This window comes from Siniperca chuatsi, linkage group LG1 (genome assembly GCF_020085105.1).
Source record: "Siniperca chuatsi isolate FFG_IHB_CAS linkage group LG1, ASM2008510v1, whole genome shotgun sequence".
In the NCBI taxonomy this organism is placed as follows: domain Eukaryota; kingdom Metazoa; phylum Chordata; class Actinopteri; order Centrarchiformes; family Sinipercidae; genus Siniperca; species Siniperca chuatsi.
In genome coordinates, this window is record NC_058042.1 from 36053680 (window position 1) to 36080772 (window position 27093).

The 27093-nt window shown below is 40.7% G+C and overlaps 1 protein-coding gene across 3 annotated transcripts in view; it reads left to right on the plus strand.

Annotated features, from left to right (window-relative positions):
* The window catches only part of ccdc102a (coiled-coil domain containing 102A), a 127618-nt gene that overhangs the window by 2548 nt on the left and 97977 nt on the right, over positions 1-27093 (plus strand). For 2 of the 3 annotated variants that reach the window (XM_044204979.1, XM_044204970.1), the window contains exon 1: positions 4129-4297. The exons of the other annotated variant lie outside the window; for it this stretch is intronic. The gene's annotated coding sequence lies outside the window, so the exon portion shown is untranslated. Of the gene's footprint in view, positions 1-4128; positions 4298-27093 lie in introns of those variants that run through there. 3 annotated transcript variants of the gene reach the window in all.

Here is a 27093-nt window from a genome sequence, read left to right on the forward strand (position 1 = left end):
GAGTATGCGGAGAATTAGGAAGTCATTTTTTGAAAGCAAAACCAAATTATCACAAGGACTTTGGCATGAAGGTCCCATAGAGGATTAGATATTCATTTCATTGATCCCACACTGGGAAATTCAAGTCTCAGAGAGTTTGGTAGGTAGATCGCTGCATTAGCACTTGCAGTGTGTACCAAATGGTGGCTCATACCGGATTGTAAAACACAATGATTTCTCTGGGCTGCATCATAGACTGTGTAAATGCATGCATGATGCAGTGGTCCAAAACATTTACCTGTTATGCTTGTCATCTCTTTTCGCTTACACTGTACACAATAACAAAATCATAAGGGCTAATACAGAACTACTAATGAGGCTTGTTTCTTCAAGTAACAGTAAAGGAAACAACTTTTTAGAGAGTTTGAGAAATTAAAAATGTCCCATTGTCTGTGGAAGTTGAGCACCAGAAGGATTCTTCTTCTTTTTTTTTTTTTACTAAGTCCTGAAGTTGCTCCCTGTATGAGTTTGGTTTACGTTTGGAAAGCCAAAGGCTGACCTTAATGTAGTGAGGGCCTGCTATATTGGTTTTGCTTTTGCACAGTACAGTTAAGAAGTAACTATTACCAGTTTAAATTCAGATTTTTGCCAATGGCTTTCAATTGATCGATTCTGGCATGGAGTACAAAGCCACTGGCTCCATTTTCTCATCAGGCTTTCTGGGTAACTGATACATAACACATCGTAACAAAAAGCTGACACATCCCATTTGAGTTAGAGCCTAAAGAAGTCACTTCATCTATCTGTGAGGGGAATGCAATTCATCGCAGAAGCAAAGGACCGAGCTGCTGGCTGGTGGCGAGCCTGTGTAAGTTGCATATACAGACCATATGTATGGAATGTGGTGCACATTTACAAATAATTCTGTGGTTTCAATTTTATTATCATGCAATAAACCCATTACTTTGAGAAAAATAAAAGCAGACATGATATTCACTCTGATGGATCATCTAACTCCAGCACATTTCAACTATCAGCAAGTTCATTTTCAAACTATACTGAAATAAATGGTAACCGATCTGGGAGGTAGAACAAAACACTCAAATTCACATTCAAAAATAAATTCAGTACATTTAAAAAATCAAGAATACTATGGCATGGCTGATAAAAGTGTCAGTACTAATGTGAAGTATATCATTTCGATATACAGTGGTGTGCAAAAGTGTTTGCCCCTTCCTGATTTCTTATTTTTTTGCATGTTTGTCACACTTAAATGTTTCAGATCATCAAACTAATTTAAATATTAGTCAAAGATAACACAAGTAAATACAAAATGCAGTTTTTAAATGAAGGTTGATATTAAGAGAAAACAAAATCCAAACCTACATGGCCCTGTGTGAAAAAGTGATTTCTCCCTAAACCTAATAACTGGTTGGGCCACCCTTAGCAGCAACAACTGCAATCAAGTGTTGCAATAACTTGCAACTTGCAGCCTTTTACAGCACTGTGGAGGAATTTTGGCCCACTCATCTTTGCAGAATTGTTGTAATTCAGCCACATTGGAGGGTTTTTGAGCATGAACTGCCTTTTTAAGGTCATGCCACAGCATCTCAATAGGATTCAGGTCAGGACTTTGACTAGGTCACTCCTTTTCTGGCAAAAATGAGACGAGTCTTAATATTCTTTTTGCTCAGCAGTGGTTTTCGTCTTGGAGCTCTGCCCTGCAGGCCATTTTTGCGCTGTCTCTTTCTTATGGTGGCGTCATGAACACTGACCTTAACTGAGGCAAGTGAGGCCTGCAGTTCTTTGGATGTTGTTGTGGGGTCTCTGAATGGCTGAAGAAGAACAAAATGAAGACTTTGGAGTGGCCTAGTGGAGATAAGTTGAGCAAACTGTTTGTAAATATTTATTCAACATTTGTTGCATAATAGCCGAAGTTTATATGGATTCAGATGTGAATTTGATACAGCATACTAGTGAGGTTAACAGACTTTGGAGTGACCTAGTCACATCAACCGTGAACTACAAGGACATTTGGGAATTTAAGCTACACATGGAGTCACTTCGTTGCTCATAGTAAGAAGCTGACTGAGAAAATCCTGTGTGTTTTCAGACAGGATCCTCATTATTTCAGATGGTTGCATATTTAATTTAAATTCATCTAAAATTACAACACAGCAAATCTGGGGCCAGGTAAAATTCAAGCACAGAAAAGCTGTACATGTACAGCGAATGTACTCTGTAATGGTATATATTTTTAATGGGAGCCTAGCGGCTCAGTTATGCCACAGGGCCACCTAGCAGGCTAATCCAGCCATGGCTCTGAAACATTGTATATGGTATGATGTATATGAATGTTGTTAAAACAGCTGGGAGAAATCCAGGTCACATTCGGTCTGACTGTTTTAGAACATAGACATTAAGTTGTAAATCTGGGCACGTAGGACATAATGCTGAGTCGGAATGCCTGCTGGGGTGCATCAAGGTTCTGTCCTTTCTGATTCAGCGCGTTTTGGCTTTTCAAGAATAAAATCCAAACTATCTCCTAACCAGCAGTGACTGAGTTCAGAGCTGGATTCACCAACCATGACTGAACCTCCAAAGCATCTCCATCCAGAGTGCTAGGAAGCCTGGTACAACTTTATGGAACATGGAAAACCAACACCACCTTATTTACGAGCCCAAACCAAGAAGAGCGACTGTGTTAAGCAGTTGGAAAAGCAAACGCAGCAATGATCCCGGACCCCTGTACACGTTGATTCAACCATGCACCAACACGCACTATAACTACATCATGATGGACCACCTCCAGTGGACCAGCACACTGTATGCGGTGTGTGTGTGGTAATTTTTTTTTTTAAAGTATGGTGACTGTTAACTAAGGCTGAATTAAAAACCTGGCAAAGCAGGGACCTGCCCTGGGGCCCCAGATCTCCAGGGACCTGTTGTTTAATTTGTTTAGGAATATGCAGCACCAAAGGACTTTTATCAACTGACATGGGCCTTAGAGTGTGTCCCTTGCCTTATGACCTTATCTTCAGGAGTGTTCTGTTGTCAGAATCTAGCTTTAAATTAAGACCTTAATTATTTGAGTTTTGTGCCAAAATAACTGAAATAACCACAAAGTATTTCAACATGGAAACACTCTACATTTCACAAAGGTGGAAAAATGGGGGGTTAATAGGGGTTCATTTTGCCCCGGGGCCATCCAGCGTGCCATTGACCTATTCTGAGGAAAACAACCACCAGAGGGCGCCAGTGCTGTGCTTTCTTACACATTTGTTAAACTTGTGATAGTTGATAAATTCTCAGGAGACTTAGCTAATGTGTTGTTTTTTGTTTAGCACTCATCAAGCCAGTTGGTCCAGTGTGACTTTCCCAGATAAAGGAGATGGGCTCCAAAATACTACAGTATGCTATTCAAAATAGTATGGGAAATCATCAAAGGAAACCTGGGACGCAGGTTATATTTTCTTTAAGCAGAGCTGCTCTGCTGTAAAAAGACACATTTCAGCTATTCAAATTGATTTACTATTTTTAATGTAGACGTACAGTTGCCTAAGTGTGCACGTGCTGCTTTATTAGGGAAAAATGACAAAAAAAAAAGTAACAATAAAGAATAATAATCAGACGCAGGAGATACTAATAGATACTAATCGATTGATCAAGACACTGAAAATAATTCAAAGTTTTGAAATCAGTAAGATGCTTTCAAATCCAATATTCGATTCTCAGTATTGATATTTGTAATATAGTTTATAGCTTAGTAATTTCCTTTAAAATGAATAATCATTACAGAAAATTGGCATTTCTGTTGTTTTATACATGCTTTTAAATGCCAAAAATCATTTTTATGCTTTGAATGTATGAACTGTGTTTAGCTGTTTCGGATAAAAGGCCTTTTGCTGCTTTGTTCTGCAGCTGTAGGTGGGTGAACTGATACGAGAGCGATCACATTCCACTAGCTCTCCTCCCGGTGCTGTAGTAATTTCAACTGGGAGGTATTTACTTATCCACCCAATAAGCACACGACTCTGTGCTGGGAACAGAACCCGATTGGCTCAAAGCAGTAGATTGTTGTCATATCGATAGCCAATTGGTCGGGCGGGTTGTCGAAACGCTCGAGACCCGCCCATTTTCTCTCCTCAGCGGGGACGACGTTTTCCATCCAGACCCGAGGAAAAAAAACAGCACAAGGAGAACAACCGCCGGACGGAGGTTTGGCAAGAAAAAAGGGGGAACCTCAGCGGCTTCACCAGGATAAAAATACATATTCCATTTGAAGAGAACAGCAGTCTTCACCGGCGGCTCCTTCACGGTACGTTCTCCTCTGCTTTTGTTGTCATAGTGGCTGATAGTTTGACTACAGTCCACTGCTTTGAGACACACGGGTGTCAAATGACACGAAAATCGTCTTATTCTCCTTTTCTTTCCATGTGCATCGGGTTTATGGCTGTTAGCTAATTAGCAAATAACAGACCTATAGTGTACTGTGACGGGACAGTTTATCCACGATGTCTCCTGGTATGCCAGACACATTGTTGCTATAAGGAAAAAGCACTTTTGGCTGTTGAGGCCACTGTGAAGTTTACACAATGGAGCTTTTTCCTTTGCTCATTGACTTTTTGAAATGTTTAAGGCGTTTGTGTAGATTTAACTACCTGAAATGTCCGGAGCGTCGCCTGTAGCAGGGCTCTCCAGAGCGGGGAACCCCAGTGTACCTGCCTGGCTTCTCCAGAAATGATGAAGCAATGACTGTCACAGCTGCCTTATTATGCAGAAGATTCCGTCTGAAAAAAATCTTTTCTGGAAGTTCAGTGTAGCCTAGCCTAATTTTGCAGAAACTCTCACACCTAGCTCTCTAACCATAATGCCATCCTTGAATGATGCATTTACCCATAGCTGCAGGAGTGAATTCAATGAAGAAGCCAGAAGGCGAAATGTCTGCACAGAGAGATGTGACCTGAGGACTGACTCACACTTTGTGGAAAGCAGCTCACTAGAAAACTGAGTAAACCATCTGTAATGAATGTGAATATGCTGAGATGCAGTCTTCATGGTTGTGGTGGTCTGGGATCAGCTTCATGTGAATTGTGTCATGGAGGTAGGGCTGGGTCTGTCCCAGTGAGTGCCTCTCATGTTGGATATCTTGATTAACTGCACTCACTGCTGTCTTTACAAAATCTTCAAAAATGTTTCCGTCTTTTCCCGTCCAAATATTTCCAAAGTTGCGACTCTAGTTCCTAATCCAAACAAAGATGGTTTCCGGATATGACATATCTCCTCGGCTGCTTTGTTCGATGTGTTCCAAAATCAAAATGGTTTATTATCAGCTGTATTTGTTTATATTTATGCTACTTACATTACTTACTTTCCTACATAAAAATGTGTGTACGTTTTTCTTGTGTTGCACTAAATGAGCAAAGAGTTGTTCAACGACATTCTGGGTTTTTCAAAGATCGTCACGAATGCATCTCTCCGTACAATGGAGACTTAGCTCTGTGACTTGAATGCAATGGTAATATGTAGGAGGCACAAACTAGGATCAAACTTTTCGTAGTACTTTTTTGGTACCAGCTGAAATGTAGCAGAAACTGACAAGCACTGAAAGCTGAAATCAAGTGCCTGGTTGGATTCATAATCTTGTGTTTCTTTTGAGAGTTTTTGCCAATTGTAGACTATTACATTTGGTCAGCCGTTACGTTAATTCCGTAACGGCTGAAGGAATCTTTTGGCTGTCGTGTGGTAAATGTGCTCTCTGCAAGCCAGTGTTTGTACTCAGCCAAAGATCATTGTGACTGGAACACCACTATATGACTGTAACTGGACAATGATTTTGTAGTTCAACACGACCAACAGAGTGGTGACTCTTCTCTAGAGATGTGATCTAGCTGATCGTGAGTCTCCCAGTTAAACTTATTCATATCATATCAATATTATAAAGCTTATGCACTCGTAGTTAATAGTTATGCATTGGGATCTTCAGTAAGTTGCCTGTGTAAAATAAATAGTTTACAGCCGTTATTTCAGTGTGTCAGATACATGTAATTTAACAGTTTGTTACCAGTAAAAACTGTAGGGGTTTTGGCTTCAAGTTGTCTTTAAGTTTTAACTATAACTTAAGTTGCTTGCAAATGTTGAAAGATCAACATTTCGTAGATTTGATAAGGGGTTAGAAAGGATTTAGATTTGATTAAATGCTGTCAAACTTGAACCCTACATTTTTGTATTGCATGACATCTGTGCTAGTATTGAAAAATTTCAAACGATGCCCATTCCATTAGTCAGTTAATCAAATCGTTAATCAACAGAAAAACATCCGGCAACTATTTTGATAATCAATAAATCGTTAAAGTTATTTATCATGCCAAAATACCAAACATTTACTAGTTCCAGCTTATCACTTGGGATCTTTGCTGCTTTCCTTCATATATGTCATAGTAAATTGAATATCTTTGGATTTTGGACTGTTGGTTGGACAAAACAAGCCTTTCTTTGGGCTTAAGGTACTTGTGATGGGCATTTGACACTTTTTTCTGATATTGTACAGACCAAATTAATCTATAATGAAAATAATCAGTAGCTGCAGCCCTACATTAAATATGCGAAAAATGCGAAAGGCCCTATCTAGTGTTTGTTTTGTCCGTTCTGGGCTACTGTAGAAACATGGCGGGGCAACACGGCAGCCTCCGTGGAAGGGGACCCGCTCCCTCTGTAGACAAAAACGGCTTATTCTAATGAAAGCACAATGATTCTTATTTTCAGGTGATTCTACACGAATGAATACATACTTATAAATATTATATTCCATTTCTGCCAATAGATCCTCCTAAATGTTACACACTGGACCTTTAAATGCCGGTTCCCTAGTTCCAGCGGACTAACAATCTCTGCTGTAGAGCTAATGTAAATATTTGCAGTGACTAAGAGAAAGACTGGCACTTCCGCTGGAGTTAACCGGCTTCCTGGGTGATCTGATCAGTCGCAGACAGAGCCTGTGCAGCCACACTGAAGTTTTCATCCAAATCCGCTCTGTTACTGTGGTTAAATTTTCACTGAATCATCTCCAAACCACACAAAGGAATGAAAAATAATCTCAGCATCCAGAATAACGAAACAAACAGAAATTTAACTGGACGCAGGTGGCTCAGGAATGTACTTTATGGTTGATGGCAGTGTGAGGGGTATCCCTGCACTTCTCTCACTGCATGCCGTGTCCTGAGGTTTCACACAGCAGACAGCACCATCTGTTTTGCTGCCTGTAGCTGCCTGCTGTGTCGGTGTGACGGCACTACTGGTAGTCTGCACTCTGCTCTCTCATTTATCGTCACCGCTCTCACACACCCCTGTCCTCCATTTAACGCAATTCAGTCTGCCTTATCTGCCCTGAATGTTGAAAACAATATCCATCCTCCTCTCTCGTAAACAAACACACACACACACACATACACCGACATGGGGACGGCACACACACACACACACGCGCGCGCGCCTGCTACAAACTGAAGGGTGACTGTGTGTGGTTGTCATGGAAACAAAGAGTTTCTGAAGGCAAAAGAAAGAACAAGAGCAATGTGCTCCTGGTTCAGACACCATGTCTGATCTGTGTGTGTGTGTGTGTGTACCAGGGCTGCCCCCGACTAAAGATTTTCCTAGTCGACTAGTAGTCATTAGTTCAAGCTAATAGTCGACTAGTTGTTGCACGTTTATGATATTCAGTTTATTAATTAATTAATTAATATATTTATTTTTTGGGGGGGGCATTAAATGGTTTGAGTTGCGGGGCTGAGAAAGAATGTTATAAGTACCTTTGCTAACACTGTGCTACATTAGAGAAATACAAACTGTAATAATGAGCCTTTAAAATCTTTAAATTAATTCATTTTCTTTTTTTTAATTAATCTTTAAATTTTACAAGGGGCACGAAGCGAGCCGCCTGCTGCTAACGGCAAAAGCGGTAATGTATCTGAATGTGTTGGAACAACCAGCAAGGAGACTGAACCTTTTGCTAATTTATTTCAACACAGTATAACATCACACAAGTCTCGTTGTTCAAAACACAGGAATAAATAACTCTACAAAGTCACTCCTCTGCCTCTTCAAGCCTCTCCTGTTCCCGCCGTGTCCTCCTCGGCCCGGGAGTCAGAGTCCTGGTCGGAGCCACTGTAAATCACCTCGGTACTGTATTACCTGCCGTCAAACTGGTCTCCGTCGGTCTCAGAGGCTGTGTTCGGTCCCGGTCCGGCCGTGTTCACTGGGAGGCTGCTGAGCCATTTTCCGTTGCCCGCTTCCCAGCAGCATCCCGCCCCGGGCCTGAAAACGTCCTCCTCCCGACGGTCCAAAGCTCCTGTGCTAGCGGTATAAACAAACACCAACACTCCCCCTATACTCCGAGCTCCCAGTCTGGGTAGAGTTAGCTAATGTTACCGCTAAGTTAGGTAAATAGCAAATGGCAGCTAGTACAGTTAGCACATGAGTTAGCAGCAGTGTGCCGGTAAGTGACTTCCTGTGTTACAAGAGAATATGGTCCGTGTTGCAACAATCCCCTGATATTTTGTCCCGAATGGAGTTTGATGGTTTCTTTTTTTTCTGCAACTACCCGACTAATGAAAACGTGGTCGACTAAGACTCTTCTAACGGTTTAGTCGACTATTAGGGGGCAGCCCTAGTGTGTACAGTATCATAGACTGAGTTTATATAAAATGAGGGTCTTCTTCAAGACTGTTTATGTGTAACTTGGCTCCACTATTTAATATTTTTTGATAGCTAATGAGCCAATATATTGAATAAAACCTGTGGGAAAGGATTAGTTACTATGGTTTGAGAAACTAAAGCCCCGTTTCCGTTATGGATTAGTGGACTATTTGTGGGATGGCCATGTCAGTCAGTTGGACTGAAATATCTCAACACTATCGGATAGATTGCCATGAAACTAAGTAGAAGTGCCAGTACAACAATGTGAAAATACTTCGTTAGTAAGTAAAAGTCCCTTATTCAAGAAACTACTTAAGAAAAATTACAAAAGTACTATCAGCAAAATGTACTTAAAGTATCAAAGTAAAAGTACTTGTTCCACCAAAAATGTCTCCTGTTACTGATATATTATTATATATTACATTATAAGATTGTGAATACTGATGCAACAAATGTGCAAGCAGCATTTTACTGTTGTAGCTAGTCTCATATATATATATATATATATATATATATATATATATATATATATATATATATATATATATATATATATATATATATATATATATATATATATATATATATACACACACACACACACACACACACACACACACACACAGAGTTGGGTAGTTTAGTCCAATCGTTCCCAACCCAGCGGCCAGGCCCCTCCAAAGGGGTCGCAAGATAAATCTGAGGGGTTGTGAAATGATTAATGGGAGAGGAAAGAGGTAGAGCCACTGGTTTTAGTCTTTTACAATGTGTTGTCTTTTATAAGCTCATCACATGTTTTTTTTAATGTAAAATCCTAACATGCAAAGTAATAGTAAATATAGTGGTCAGATAAGTACGAACAAAATACAATATTCAATATCCAAAATACAATATATTTGAATGAAATGTTCCGACAACTCAGACATATTTTATGGCAGACAGTGTGACATATCGTAGCAGGAAAAGCACAGGTGTAAAAATAACATTAACGAGGGTCCTGCTATCATGCATGCTTGCTCGCTGTCATGGCTGTTCAGTGTATATTCAGTGAGCATGTCAACAACGTAGGAAGGAGCTAAGACATTCATCGATTTAAAAACAATAAGAAGTCATCAGTTCTTTGTTTTACTGGGAGCCAGTGAAGAGAAGTGATGTGTTCAAACTTTTTTAAGGGAAGTTCAAGGGACAGTTCACCCCAAATTCAAAAATACATATTTTTCCTCTTACCTGTAGTGCTGTTTATCCATCTAGATTATTTTGGTTGGTGTCCGAGTTTTGGAGATACCTTGTTGTGAGCAGTTTCATGTATCGGTAGAAAGAAAATAGTTCCTACATGAAACTGCTCACAACAAATCTGTGGATTATTCTGCGTAACCGGGTTATGACTTCTGGAAAGAGACGTTACTGTTGTTTTTCAAATATATTTTTTTGGCGCTCTGAGCACCACAAGCTGAGTGTCATATAGTCCCATTATATTCAAAAAATGCACACATCTCCACGACAGATACCTCCGAATTTCTGCAACTCACACCAAAACAATCTAGATGGATATACGGCACTACAGGTGAGAGGAAAAATATGTATTTTTGATTTTGGGGAGAACTGCTGCTTTTAAGAGCAGCATCTAAAATCACATCCACGTTCTTGGCATGCTCACAAGGTTTTACTGACAGGGGAGATAACAAAGAGTGAATCTGGTGCCTCAAAGCCTTTGGACCTACTAAGAGAATCTCTGTTTTGTCCTCATTTAGTTGTAAAAAGTTTTTGGCCATATCAATACTTGAATAACAGCAATGCACTCAATGAGGTCATTCACTGGGATAAGGTAGTTGGCAGAAACATATGTATAACTGTGTGTCATCAGCACGAGTGATATGAAATGTTGTATTGCTGAATGAGGGACCCAAGTGGGAGCATATACAAATTAAACAGTAGTGAATCAAGAATTGACCCTTGTGGGACTCCATATGGAATGCTGACTTCATCTGATTCAAAGTTACCAATTCATTCGAAAACATTCTTGAACAACTTAGTAGGCATTAGGTCAAGAGCACATGTTGCAGAACTTAACTGCTGCACCACTTCTTGTAGTTCACTGTGTTGTATAGGAGGGAAGTTGGACAGAGTGCTGGCAACATGGGCTGGCACTGAGTGGAAGAAGAGTGGTCACACCCACCAGCAGAGGAAGCAACAATATTATTCCTAATATTGGAAATTGTGTATTTAAAGAATACAATCAGATATTCATGTCTCCCTCGGGATGAATTGTAATAACTTTGCTGAGCCCCTGATTTTTAATTTAGTGCCATCTTCATCAAATTTTTAATTTGTCCAATACTTTGGTTTATGATCAAATACCTGACATGACATGACAGTCCCATCACCCTCAGCTGTACTGTGTGTTTAGTGCAAATGTTAGCATGCTAACAAGCTAAACTGAAATGGTGAAAATTGTAAACATCAGTATCTTAGCATTATTACTGTATGTTAGCATGCTGACATTAGCTCAAAGCACTGCTGTACATTAGTACAGCCTCGCTGAGCTGCTACCATGACTGCATGAGTCTTTTGTCCCCACTAATCAATGAATGGCGAAGTCTATTAGAAGTGAAAAAACAAAACACTCAAAACACCATCACAAGAGCCCAAGGTGGTGCCTTCTAATTGCTTGTTTTGCACAACCAACTCTACAAATCCCAAAGATGTTCTATTTACAATGACACACAACTTTGAAGCAAATCCTCACATTAGTTATGTTCGATGTTTTTGCTCAATAAATGACTAAAACAATCGATTATCAAAATTATTGTTGAATTATATTCTGCCAATTGGCTAATGCTCATTTCAACAATATCATTTTATAGAAATTAACTGCATAGTAGAGGTGCTATGGTAGGGCTGGGTGTTGAACATCGATACTTTGTGAATACTGACCAGGCTGTGTCCAAAAGACCAAGTATGGAAAACTGTTAAGTACATAAAGTTGGCACCAAATACTTCTTGATTCTTGGTTTTGTTTACTTATTGTTTGATCAGATGCTTACTGATTTCAATATTAATTTTGTTACTTTTGAACAGTGTTGTATTCAGATTTACCTTTTTTTTTGAATGGAGGATAATGTGTTTATACTTAACAACATGTATCAAAAACTGCCATTATGGTATTGGTTCTGAAACTGAAACGTATGAGAAATGGTTTCAAAAGGGCTCTGGCTGTGGGACAGTTTCATCACTAACTGAGAGACTTTTCCACCATGAAAAGTATACAGTTCTGGGGGGTAAACACTGCTGTGTCCCCATGTGAAATACGATTTGGTATGTTCTTTCCAGTTTGTGTCCTGTGTCAATCCAGCAGACCTTTTGTTTGTCTGTCTTCCTGTGTGGAATATCAACATCCTGTCATTTGGCGCACCACCCACTGAAACTCAGGCCAAACCAGAGGATCCAAGTTTTTCTTTTACCTCTGTCTGCTCCGACACATCTCTCTGTCACGTCACTTATCTCTGTCTGCTCAAACTGTCTCTTCTATGTCTGCAGAAGAAGCAAGTGTCTTTCCCTTACTATAAGGTTTGACTCTCACTGAACACTGTGGTAAGAATGCTGTCATATTTGTTCTGGTGCAGTTAGAAGCAGTTGGTATGTAGCTGTCAGCCTGTGTGCCAGGCTGACAGTGTACCTTCAGTCACTCCAGATGCTTAAACACATTCCAATCCCCTCACACTGTTTACTTTCCCCTCAGCATCTCCTTTCTACCTAGCTCTCTTTCTCTTTGTTTCCTTTTAAACTCTCAGTTCACTTGCTCTGCCCTTTGTGCCTCTAACTTCTCAATGTGTTTCTCCTCGCTTCCTCACCTCTCTCCTCCCTCTCGCTCTATTTTTCTCCAGCTCCGTGACTTTTGGGCCTCTCAAAGGTCTTGGAAGTCAAGTTGTTGTCAGTTGTTGTAACTGATTTACTGTGTGATCCAAACATCCGGGCGATTGTGCAGGACTGCTTCGTGAATGGTGTCACCTTTGATCTTGCAGTACATCTTGCCCTCCACTCATTCACACTGACAGACACACCGTGATCAGGGAGAGGTGGAGGTGATAGAAAGACGGCTAATCTGTTACTACACAGAAAGCAAAAGCTTGCTTTATATGGATGGAAGCCCAGAATTGAGAGAACAATACATGTTTTCAGATTTATCTGCATTACAGCAGCCCAGAGTTCTGCTACCTAGCTCAAACCCAGTGGATCCTGAAAAAGCACTAACAGACATGAGACTGCAAACACAAACTCATGGGTGGAGGTAACAACCACTTCCAGGTTAGTGCCAAGATGGTTCCCTAGAGAAAGACACGGCACTCTCTCATGTTTTTCCCAGGAATACACCTTTTAGGAGGGTTCTCTCCTCTGCCTGATGACAGTTAGCCTCATTGCTTTGTATCCACACATGTAAGTTGTCCCACACAGACAGGAGCACGGCTTTAGAATGAGGCGACAGTGCTAACTATTGGTTAATTACCCAGTATATGCATCATGGAACCCTGAGGTTTGACTGGTTGCATAAAGGGTTATCAAACTCCAAACAGAAGCAGTAAAGAGAGCTGCTGTGTGAGTGTAGGCAGCGTTTTATTCTTGGAGGGAGGGTGTTTCCATCTGAGTGTGTGTCTATGTTTAGCTGTGTTTGTTTAGGACTTGGTAATTATGGCTGGCAGGCAGCAGGGTTTGAGTTAGAGCAAGCAGAGGAATGCCTTTGGTCTGCTCCTGTCATTGAAACTTAACTACGGGCTTTTCAGATGCTTTGACCTGTGTGTGTGTGTGTGTGTGTGTGTGTGTGTGTGTGTACACCAAATGTTCTCATGACAAGTACATTTTTTTTGGTATGAGTATGCATTTTTGGTTAATTACTTACGTTTGTGTGTGTGTGTGTGTGACCATTTTGAATTGGCTGACATTGCCCAAGCAAGCAATGACCTCTGAATTCTTGAACACACACGTACACATACATTCTCTTTCCAGGCTCCCTTAACTAGGAAGAGGCCATAACTTAGCCTGTAACACACTCACACACATACATATAAACACACACAGCCTTCCTGTTTGAGTGGAACCACCAGATGACATCATCGGCTGCTTCTGGTAGCCTCTAGGTGATCTGTCTTCCAGATGTAGAGAATAGGAGCAGCAGATGGCCGTGCTAGGGGGGGAGTTACTGACAGTTGGGGGTCTTAGTTTGGGTTGACCAGTCTTAACACAAAGGGACAGATCTTTATACCATAATTATGTTTTCTTTACTTCTATTTGGAGCTGATATTCAATGTTGTTACACCCAAAACTGACAGTACACTCCTCATCTTGCTTGGTCCCCATCCACTGGGTTTTTAGGTTAAGATTCAACCTGCCAGTGTGTACATACTAATGTTTCTTCTTTGCTCTTTATTTTTTAATATAATATTACCATCTTTAAACAACCTCCTCTCCAGCCACATTTCTAATTTTCCTTCATTGCCATTTTCTTCCATCCACCAGGTGCCCTCGGACTTTCCCTCCTTTCCTCATCACCTGACTACCCCACCCATCTACACACCTGTTCCCACTTTCCTTATCTGCTCTGCAGTTTCCTGGCCTTCCCCGCCCACCTCCTCACCTGTTTCCACTTTCCCTCGTCAGCTGTGCAGTACATAACCAGCTCTTTTCCATTCACTCCTTGTGAGTTCGTCTTAGTTTCTATGTTGCTGTTTTCCTTGTGTTTTTGCTTTCGAGCTTCTGTCACCTGAACCTTAACCTGGCCTGTAATCTGAACCTGCCTGCCTGCTGCCTTCCTGTACCTACCTGTACACTCTTTTCATCATTAAACCACTGAAATTATTCTGCCGTCTCAACTGTCTGCATTTGTGTCCTTCCCCTGTTGCCACTCACCCGCACCCTTGTGACACTAACAGTTATTTTCATTATCAATTCATCTGGTGATTTATTTTCTCAATTAATCCAATAATTTGGTCTGTAAAACAAACAGTTAAAGTGGCCATCACAATTTTTTTTAGCTCAAGGCAACATCATCAAATGTCTTGTTTTGTCTGACCAACAGTCCAAAACCCAAAGATCTAAAGTTTACTATAATGTAAGAGAAGGATAAGCCGCATATACTCACAATTTAGAAGCTGGAACTGTTTGACATTTCAGCTTGACAAATAGCTTGAATGATTAACCGATTCTCAAAATAGCTACAGCAAAAGTTGAGCAAAGTTCAGCTTTTTTGCTGGGCAACACTGTGTTTAAAAAAAAAAAAATTAAAAGCCATTTTTATACTGCCCGCCAATATCTGCATTTCCACTGTGATCAGCAGGATCACTTAGTGTGGGCCTCGTCAGGAACATAAACAGCCTCAGATTCATGTGTTATTGAGATTGGGCAGCCATGATAGATGCCAACATTTTTATTGACATTTTTTTGTTTGACTCACCTATGTACTGTAATTTTTTTTCCTCCAAATTTCAAGACCACCGAATAATTTCTGTATATCGGCTGACAATGACTGACATCCAGTCAGTTGGAGCATCCCTAATTAATTAATTAACTGTCCTGATGATGTAGCCCTTCAACTGACCTCTGTTTTCAAGGTGCACAATTCTTTTTTCAATGTACTCAATTTGAATAAGCCTGTTAGACCTTTGCCTTTAGTTAGTGGATGAAGTCTGGTGGAAAATGATCGCTTTCACATTTACTTGCTGTACCATTGCAGTCCTGACCGTTGACTTATTACAGATTGCAGACACAAAGGGAATTGATTCCAATAAATGGTCCAGAAATATATCCATCTAAAATGCAGTATAGGCCTCTGAGTAGCCAGGCTTTGCTGTCGGCCTCAACCAGATGATATTTCCGGCCAGCAGGGCCAATCCTGCTGAGGCCGGTGTCAGGCAGCTGTCTTATACTCAACCCATGTATTGCATGTATCACAGGGACATTTCTTGCTCAGGCAGCACATATGAGAAATTGCAATCGATACAGAGATTAGCATGGCCCTTGAAGCAGGATGACACGCAAGTGTTTCCACGTTTGGTGGTAGTAGCACAGTCCGTAGGGACTTGGGTTGCGAACTGGAAGGTGGCTGGTTCAAGTCCAAACTATGGGGCAGCCCTCTCGCTCTAACATCTCTCCCCACAACTACATGTCTGTGTGTGTGTAAAAACAAAACAAAAAAACAATGGAGTGAAAAAATTGAATTTCCCACAAGGTGATTATTAAAATAATCTTGTTCTTGTAGATTTTTAAACTTCGGGGCAATTCATGAATATTTTAATGGATCAGTATTGGCAAAAAAAATCTTCAAATAAATCTCAAAAAGTTTTCATCCTGTCTGTGTCTTTACAGCTACTTCAACTGTAACCTGTTTTCTTGAGTGAGTTTACGCTGCAACGGAATGAACAAACACTTACTACACTGCTGTCAGTTATCAACAATGCCACAAGTTCTTACTTTAAAGTAGGGGTGGGCGATATAACCTAAAATTTAATGTGAATATGATTGTATAAGCACATCACAGCCATCTACGAAAAAAGAAATTGAATCTGCTGTTAGGTGAACATAGTGCAAGGATGCGTACGTGAACCAGTTATTAGTTTGAAAACCAGTTGGGACATAACACCGGCGAGAGCAGAGGGGGATTTCGTGTAACAACAAAGCCAGATGAGTTAATGTTGCAGTATGAAGTTCCACAAAAATCAACCTGAAAAAACAGTTTCCCACATCTAACCTACTTATTTAATTGGCTTCAGATGAGGTTTAACGTTCAACAATTTCTCTTTACTGTCCCTCAATATTACTAGTTAGCTAGTCCAACATCGTCCCAACCTGTGGGATTATAGATGCTAGCCACATTAGCCCTGCAGGCTATACTGCAAAATAAACAGTGAAGCAACTTTACAATGGCAAAACTTACAGCTTTCAAGTTTGAAGTCAGTTACGATCCATCCTTGAGCTTCAGTTTTGAAGCAAATCCTGCTTTGTACCGGCCCTCGTAGCAGTCTGAAATAAAATGGTCAACTTATGCACGCATATAAGAGTTTTTGGACATTTCCATCAAAAATAAAGTGAATCCACTGAGTCTTGAGTTTGTCGGATGGTGGGAGTAGATGAGGACTTTTGTGTTGGTTTTTGCAGCCAACAACAGAGGAATTGGCATGCTTTGGTCATAACGTCATAACCTTCCACATCTTTATTCCTCACTAGCACCGACTACGGTGTTAGTGAGGAAAATAGTAAGTTACTGGATGTAACTCCGGTTCTGTCAGTATGTGCGTAGCCCTCTGCAGGTGCACGTTATCACAGCCACAGTAAAGCACATTAGTTTTAATATGCTAATACATTAATCACAGTAATGACGAAATTGCAAAATCCATGTCGTGGAAAAACCTGACACCAGTGACGTAACCGGTGTACCGCCCACCCCTACTTTAAAGCCAAATTCATACTTTCCGTGTCTGCGAGGGTCCACTTTGGTCCGCGTGACGTAAATGTTGTCATCCATCCATGCGAACCCCTATGCAGACGTCCGTGCGCAGGCCAAAATTTGTGACCATGTGGACTGTATGCATAGCAAGTGTGCCAACTGCGTATACTCTAGATAACAAAATGGATGCCACCAACTGAAATGGAGTGTGGATCGGGAAATGCGCATGCCTGGAACGCCAGACCCACATGGACCCTTAATTGTAGTATGAATGGAAACAAGTGCCCACAAGTCTGCAGCTGTCCGTGGACGCAGAAAGTATGTCCAAGCCTTAACATAATGACCAGTATATAAATATTTAAGCAAGGGACTTGTTCCCCCTTTTGTCGTGAGGACATTCCTCTAAATATTGCATATTTGGCAGAATTGGAACATGCAGGTGCTTGCAGGGTTTTCAAATCTTTAGTGGAGTCCTGACTTGGCCAAGGAGACAACTAAACAGTAGTTTAAAGATGGTAATATTATGTTAAAAAATAAAGAGCAAAGAAGAAACATTAGTATGTACACACTGGCAGGTTGAATCTTAACCTAAAAACCCAGTGGATGGGGACCAAGCAAGATGAGGCGTGTACTGTCAGTTTTGGGTGTAAATATTACATAACGTGAACTGCATTGAGTTCTGCATTTTGGTGATGGAATCCGATTTCAGTTTTCATGCATGCATTAAAGTGGAGGTCTGATTTAAAATCCAGCTTGAATCATGTTTAGAGGACACAGTCTGAATGTGATGTGACTGTTAACAACTGGTGGAAAAGAGAGGCTGGGCTTCCTGTGGTGTACTGCTCAGGCCTGACCCTTCTGCCTTACCTGCCACTTAACGCTTAATTAACCTTAAGGCAGTGTGTAATTAATGGGTCTTTAGAGGGCCCTTACGCGCTCATCTGATCACTCAACATGACAGCAGGCTTTATGTGTTTACACTCGTACACCCCTTAAAGATATTAAACTCAACTCACTGTAAACTCTTCTGTTTGCAGCTTTCTGTGTGACTTAAAGCTAACCTGTTGAGTTTTTGTAAGGAAATATCCTGAATTTAAAAAACTCAATCACTGGGTACAGAAAATATTTTCATTTTAACAAGTGCATCACTGGACAGTGTTTGGAATTAGTTACTAGTTGTCGTTGTTGGATGTAAGGACCTTACTTCAACCTGCAATAACAGATTTTTTGGCCACTTAAAGGGCAGTGGAAACCAGCTGTAAACACACTGACATATTATTGACTTTTATGTTGATAATGCAAAATTGTTAGCAAATAGTTGCCTATTAACACAACCACTAGATACAGAACAACATTAGAATTTTTTTGGAGTTCTGGCCACCTGGTGAAAATCAGTCCAGTATTTGTTAAAACGCTCTCGTGAATTATTTGGTGATAATTTAATTTTCTAGGGGTTTGTTACTGCGAGCGACACACATAATCATTCGGTCCATTAATAATAATGGTTTATATTTAATATAAACCAATTGAAAAGTTCAGCTTTAAAGTGGCTATAATTGTTTTTTTTAAATAATGTATCAAATGATAATGTGAAAACAATGTGACTATGTGTAAGGGGTAGCTCGTAGTGATGAACCTACAGAGAATTATCACTTGTATCTGCGGCCCCGCTCGGGTTTACGGAGCTTTGTAGTGAGTTTCAGCTCATTGTTTAACTGTCTGGCTGCAACTTACTACACTACAGTTTTGGTTCACTGTCATGCTCTCATAGTGTCGTTTTCATCTGAAATAGAGAAAAAGCTGTAAAAACCCACTGTACACGAGCTGCTCAGCAGCAAACAGCAGACTGACGCAGTCAGAGAGCAGCTGGTGAACATAGTGGAGCATCTAGCAGCTAAAGAGCCAGATATTTCCCCCAGGAGCTGCTGGAGACCAAACACAGAGCTGACAGAGAGAGAATATTGGACTTTATCAGATGGCCAGAAACACCACTCCAAATGAATGATTATGTTGTTTAGTAACTGCTGGATGTGTAATTAAGCAACTGTTTGCTAACGAGTGAAATTAAATAGCATTTTTTTGTCTGCTACAGCGTACATATCTGCTCTGTAAATCTGTTCTCCTTTCAGAAAAAAATAGAAACCAGAAGGGAGAAATTTGTATGTATATATTTTATAATTTTTGGTTTCATGGTGGTGCACCCTAGTTTTGCATTCATTTGACACAATACCATTAGGTATCCGTAAATGTAGATGGAGACCTTAATTTTGATACAGCCAATCAAATCTTGCATAAAGCAGTAATGTCAGCTTTCTATCTTAGGCAGAGGAGATGGTCACACTGAGCCAGACAGCAGCCTGCTACACAACACAAGAGCCACAGACTGAACAATAACCCACATCAGCTTTCCTGCTAAAGTCTCCTTCTTATCTAACGTACAAACATGAACACACTTCTTGTCCTGCACCTTTAGCTTGTTGGAACGAGCCACCAAACAAACATTCACTTGGGAAAATTGCCCTGCTAACATCAGTTTGCAGACTAGATAGCTAATTAGCTGCTCCACTGCAGCACATTAAAATCCCTCCCTGCTCTCTTCCTGTAAAACTTTAAATTATTTTTGACGACTCAGCTTGAACTCATGGTCATATATACATTATTTTATCCAATCGAATGTGATTCGGGGCAACCAGCTAACCCTGCTGATCACATAAAACATCTTAACTGTTAGCCTGTTGATCGTACTAGGTGGTAGAGTGATATCATAGTAGGACATCCTGGACAAATGAGGGACTACATCGTCCCATAGTAGGACATGTATGTTTGAATATCGGTTGGCACAAACTTAATTTACATTACCAAAAGAGCATGGCTGAGGTCTATATTATTCATTATTCAATCGCTGTGATTCCCCAGTCACTCATGCCCTGAGTGATCCTTCCTAAAATCAGACCCCACCCACATATTCTGTTTCACTCAGACATCTGTCACATTAAAGACTAAAAACAGCCATTTCAATGGGCCTTTCAAGGTTCAAGGTACATTTATTTGTCATTCTACAACACAAGGCTGCACAATGAAATTAAAGTTGTAGCCCCCTTCACGCTACACACACAGAACTTGTTCTTAGATAAGAATAACTTATAACTATTCTTAGATAACTTAACTTAGAACAAATATTTATAGTTATATATTATTATATATTCATATTTTTAGTTATATACATATATTATACAAGGTAGTGGTGTGGTAATGTGCAAAACCAGCATTACAGAAAGTTATTTATGGTGGAGTGCGGAGGATGAGGTGGAGTTGAGCAGTCTCACAGCCTGAGGGAAGAAGCTGCTCTGTAGTCTGGTGGTACGGCAGCGGCCAGACAGCAGCAGGGTGAACAGGCTGTGGCTGAGGGTGGGGTGGGCACTGTCTTTTAGTATCCTTTGGGCTCTGCGCAGGCACGTCACCTCACTGATATCACTGATGCTCGGTAGGTTGGTACCAATGATCTTCTGAGCTTATTTTAATCACCCTCTGCAGAGCCCTCCGGTCCTGGGCTGTGCACATCCCATACCAGTTTGTGATGTTTCCAGTCAGGATGCTTTCTATTGCTCCTCTGTAAAAGTTAACAAGAACTTGGCACAGGAATTTCACCTTCTTAAGTTTCCTTTCAGAAATACAGCAATTTCTGAGCTTTCTTAACCAGAGTGGAGATCACAAGAACCATGTCAGGTTCTCTGTGATGCTAATTTCCAGGAACGTAAAACTGTTCACCTGCTCCACCTCAGCTCCACTGATGTAGACAGGTGTGTGTCTTTGCCTCCTTTTTCCTAAAATCAATGATCAGCTCCTTGGTTTTGCTGACGTTGATCAGCAGGTTGTTCTCTGTGCACCACTCTGCAAGATTGTTGATTTCCTCCCTATATGAAGTCTCATCGTTGTTTGAAATCCAGCTGATGATGGTGGTGTCATCCGCCAACTTCACAACAGAGTTGTCTCCATGTCGGGGGTTGCAGTCATGGATGTACAGCATGTACAAGAGAGGGCTGAGCACTAGAGTGGAGGAGGTGTGACCTCCAATCCGAACTGTCTGGGGTCTGTTTGTGAGGAGTGTGCTAAGTTTTCCAATCAGTTTAATGGGAGAGATTGTGTTGAATGCTGATCAGAAATCAACAAACAGCATTCTGATGTAGGTGTTGTTGTTCTCAAGGTGTGTGAAGACTGAGTGGAGGGCAGTGGAGATGGCATCCTCTGTGGATCTGGCTGGCTGGGATGTTGTTTTTGATGTGCTGGAGAACCAGGTTCTCAAAGCACTTCATCAGAATGGGGGTGAGAGCCACAGGGCGGTAGTCCTTTAGACTTTTTGGTACAGGGACGATGGTGGCTGTCTTGAAGCAGGTGGGAACAATCTCCTGTGACAGTGATATGTTGAAAATGTCAGTAATAACAACTAGCTGATTGGCACATGTTCTGAGTACACGGCCAGGGATGTTCTCAGGCCCAGCAGCTTTACTCATATTCACTCTCTGCAGGATTCTTCTCACATTCTGACAGTGGCCGGTCCTCTGGAGGCGAAGTAGACTTGACAGCTGAGACTTTGTTGAGGAGATCAAAGCAAGCATAAAATGTGTTAAGCTCATCTGGGGACGTGGCCTCACACATGATGGGGGTGCTCCTGCTTTTGTAGCTTGCCACGTATCTTTGGTGTTGTTGGTGTTGAGGTCTCTCTCCAGCCTCTCCTGATCCCACTGCTTTACCAGCTTTCAATCTCACTCTGGCTGTGTTGTATGCTTCCTTGTGACCTGACCGAAAAGCTGCTTTTTTGGCTCTAGATAGGGTCCTCACCTCTCCATTCATCTAGAAAAAATACAACTCTAAAGAGGAACTCCACACTAAATTAGTATTTTTTTGCGCTGTACACATAATCACATAGATTGTTGTTGGAATGTGATGTTAATTCAGGTGTTTTGTCCAAGAACACACAAGTAGTGTGTAAAAACTGTTTTTTCTGCTCAAAATTAGCTTGTTTGTGTCTGTTTGGATTTGAAAGTTTGCCCGTAGAATTCTGTCGCCCCTCCCTAACCCTGACGAAATAGGCAAGACAGAGGGCCGAATTCACAAAAGGATTGTGCGGCTATTGCAGCCACTAAACCTGCACAAATAAGAAAGACATTCCTAACTGCGCTGCCAAGCAAATAGCATCTTGGTGTGCCGGTGGTATTTGCATGTATTTAAATTAGGTAATATGCATACATTTGGTGCAAAATTGTGCCCTTTCTATGCAAATGAGCCTCTGGGGGAAAAAAAGTCCAATTCAAAAACATCAGTGCCACATGCAGTTAAAGTGAAATTATTAGCGTCTTCAGAGAGTTGGTAGTAACTGAAGCACTGTAGCGCATCACGATACATCATATGCACATAGATGGCACAGACAGTACAATGGGCTACATGATAGTCACCATGAGAGAATGAACTGTAAAAACAACATAAAACCTACTGTTGTGAGAAACAGAGACAATGGTTACGCACTGTAACAGTCCCACATAGAGCAGAGTAGGAGAGAAAACAGCTCTCCATGCGCCCAGAGGCGTGAGGGAGAGTGCATAGTTAAAGCCCCCAAATAACAACCACTCGGACAAAATACAGAGTGAGTCTAAGGTTTTGTTCAGACTGTAGGCGAATCAGATTTGTTCCTCAAATCAGATCAGACTGTCCGCACTGTTATGTGTAAGTGATCAGATTGGATTTGTGTGTCCAGACATCACCAATCTATCAGCATGGGTTGCTGTGGTAATGATGTAGGCTTTCCAACGCAGAAGATGAGAAATGGTGATCCATCATCTCGCCCTCCAAACTATCGCACCAAACAAACTCAGCGACGGAGGAGCTCTGCACCGCAACCACAACAGCGCACAGCATGGATTCTGCTCAGCCACTCCATGGATATATTATAAGAGCATCCATGAGCCGCTCTGATGCACGTCGGTCACTCTGGATTTGGATATGAGTTCATTTATAACATTTTTTTTTGACTCCAATGCTTCTTAACCATGTCATGTGATATGCTACTTCCCTATCCCTGAAGAGCAAATATTACTGGGACCACTACAGAAAATTGCTGATGAACATTTAACAGACGCAAAACAATGGCAAATTGCACTCAGCTGCAAAACTTTATGGCCGTGTTTGCGCAGTAATATCATTAGTACAATATCTTTTGTGAATCGGACCTTGAGATGGGGCAGATAGCGGTTGCAGGTGATGTACAATTCATGGTAAAAATATTTTATTTGTTTATTTGTTTATTTTATTTGTTTACCCCCCCCCATAGTAGTAATAGCAGAACACGGCTTCCCCATAGCCTCAGACTGTGCCTCTCACACATAATGTTGCTGCTGGTAGCCTTAGCAAGCCTGATGAATGCCGGTGGACAAACAACATTGTACATGAATGCAATTTATTCTTTTGCAGTGGCAGTAAGCACAACACATGGGCCCACTGTGTTATATTTACGGCTTAACAAGATATTTAGGGCTGGCGAACAGTAATGTTAACTGCGACAAACAGCAGGGCTACGGCTATGTACTGGCACTGCCCTACAGGCACACACACACACACACACCAGACTAGCTAGCAGCTAGCTAGCTAATCTACAACACAGGTACCCACACAGCTACTCATAAATGTTACATAAATCTTTCCAGCGGAGAAACGGAGAGTGTGACAGTAGCCTCTTATTGCTGGTTAGCTCTGACTACCAGCTCTGCATCGCTGTCTGTGGTCATTCAGTCTCCCCCATGTCCTCGGACCCTCTGCGTCACACACTACGTAGCCTCCTACAGTCGTTGCTCCCTCACTCCTTTGTTGCATTTTTTAAATATGCTGGGAGGGAAGGTTCTAGCAGAATTTGAGTGTGTAGTTACCTTTTAAAGAGTTACCCTTCCATAAGGTCAGGGGACTCACAAGAGACAAAAAAGAATGGTGAAAATCAAAGCTTCAATAACACACGAGCCTGCATTTCCCATAATGCAACCAAGAGCATTTTTACACTACACCCTCCCTTGCTGGTTAACTCCCATGTCTTTCGATCTCTATGCTCCCAGTTTGTATCACAGGCTTTCTGTTGTAAATTTGTAGTCTCCATCATAAGGGTCATTTTCTCAGATTTAAAAATGCTCCTTGAGACAACTGTTTTTCACAGGCTGAGTGGTACTAACCATGACAAGTAAACTGATCTCCCTGTGTAAAACCAGTGGATGGCCCATTTAATACAGGTGAACATTGATTTGATAAAAACCTTGAGAGATGACTTTGTGTAAACCAGATGAGTTTCCCTTTAAGAAAGCATATTTTGTTTCACTCTGTTTTGTTCACTTTGTTTCTGAATTTAGTTCCAAGTGTTTGCCGGTGACTACTGAGATTTCCTTATTAAAGTGGCTTATAAGCAACCTCCTGGGGGGGAATTAGTGCCTTCACACACCCGTATTCCCCCTTTTTGAAGTTCTTTAAGTCACTGTGTAAGCTCCCATGTGTGTTGCAGTGTAATCTTGTTTGGCTGATTTGATTGCATTTAAAAAGTGGTTTGATCGCCATCAGGGCCTGTTAACCCCCTCTATCCCTCTGTGACTGAGCTTTGTGTCACACAAACTCTGCTTCCTTGAGGGAAAAGATTAGAGCCAGACAAATTCCTAGTCATCTAAGGCTATTCAGACAGTATTAGACCAGAGCTCCAAAGCTCCTCAACCATGCCTTACAATTACTCCAGCCATCCACAGGTACCTACTCTGTTAAATGTCTATGCTTCAGTCCCATGCTCATAGTGTTAATCTGCAAGATCATCTTTCACCTTTGGTGCTGTTTAACAAGCATAATAGTTTAAGACAAAAGTATGAAAAAAGATTGTATCATATTATAAAGAGTACGGTCTAGACCTGCTCTATAGGAAAAGTGCAATGAGGTAACTTCTGTTAGGAATTGCCGCTATATAAATAAAATTGAACTGAATCATGTTGTGGCCCTGAGCGAGCTTTAATATTTAAAAATGTAGCATGTTACTGTTGGATCTTAACAGTTTAACAAGTTTGTAACATTATACAATTATACAGTTTATCGTTATGAAAACTAAATTATAAAGTCAAAATAAAAACAACAAAGGCACAGCTGAAGCTTCAAGCTATGAGTTTACTTTAAAGGACCATATTTTTTTCTTTTTGCCCATTTGAAATTATTAATTCTTTACCATTCATTTCTGTGTGATGTGAAAACCAATTAGCAGGCTCTTAAGATAATTTTTTTATATGTAATCCATCAGTGAACATCAACCAGGTTGATGAGAGCTGTGAGACCTAATCACAACAGTAAAGTTGTGGGCAGTAAAAACAAAACAATGAGCTAAAAGACACTAACACTCAGTAAAGCTAAGGGAAGCTGCAGAGTTGGGCGATCAGGCTTCAACACTATGAGCAACATCCTTTATATTATACGTTGTCATTGGACCCAATGTTAATATAAAAATATTGATTAGTGCTGCTTTAATCAGTGCAGGCACTTAAATCAGAATATAACAAAAAAGCAGGGACTGAGTAGTTAACTGCAAATTACAGACTTGCCAGTAAGCCTTTGCCATTTTGGCAGTGAATGTGGAAGATGTTAAATTTATTGTGAAGGTGTAACCTCCTCCATCTCTTTTTATGCACTGCTTTGCCTTGAAATCTCTTTCCATCTCTGTCCTGGAATTTCATCATCTCGTTCACCTCAGCAGCTTCTTCAGTAATGAAGAAGAGAAAGAGCTGTGTCCTCCATCTATTTACCTAATCGTACACATTATGCAAACCTCTCTCAGCTTTTTCGAGTGGGAGAAGCTTTGAAGCTATTGTGCCCTGCAGAAATGCACCTTTTTTAGCTCTGCTTTATCAACAGCTGAGGCATTTTGAAAATGCTTCAATAACCTTACATAATGATGATGATGAAGGTGACAATGTGGCGATAGTGACTAAAGATAGAACGGGATTGCGTATGACTGACTTTTGACTCAGAATTCAATTTTAGGGCTCAGGTGGGGTATAGTCACCATATCTGCTTTATAAAAATATAGCTAAAATACACGCATTTCTCTCTTTGAGCAACACAGAGAGACTAATGCACACTTTTATATCCTGCAGGATAGACTATTGCATCGCTCTATCTGGTCTACCCAAAAAAGTCATAAATCAGTTACAGTTGATTCAGAACTCTCTTGCCCAAATGCTAGCTAGAACCAGAAGGAGAGAACACACACACATACTTATTTTAACGACCTTTGATATACAAGTTTGAATATTAAAGCAACAGTATTAGACCTTGTAAATATAGTTTGCTCTAAATACTGGACTGGAAGACTGGTAATCGACAGAAAATTAATCTGCAAGTTTTTAGGTTTTTGGACTGTGGTCAGCCAAAAAAAGTGTTTTGAGTACGTCATCTTGGGTTTTGGAAAATTGTGATTGACATTTTCCACTACTTTTTGATATTTTATTGACCAAATCATTAATCGATTAATTGAGAAAATAATTGACAGATTAATCAATTAATGATAATGAACGCTGCAGCTCTTATCACCGTATCTTATATTCTATACATATTATAATTGAGTCTGTCATATATTATTTTCTAATCTGCAACTGCCATGATTATTTTTATTTTGATTTACTGTACATTTGTCCAAGGAAACATCATTGAAGGTAGGCCACCTCTGTGGAATTTCTTGTAAACAGAGTTTCTAACAGATGTGTTGAATGCATTTCCTTCTTTAGAAAACATGTGCAAAGCAGATTTTTTATTTTTTTTATTTTGAAACATTACATCCATGTTTGCTTCTTCTTCCTTGCCTTTGTTGGTGCATTGCTGCAATTCTTTGTGCGTGCGTTACCGCCACCTGTAGATCTGTAGAATAGCACGAACCCATTGGGAGGAATGTGTTGTCACCCACATGCGCATGCACGTGCATGTGTATCCTC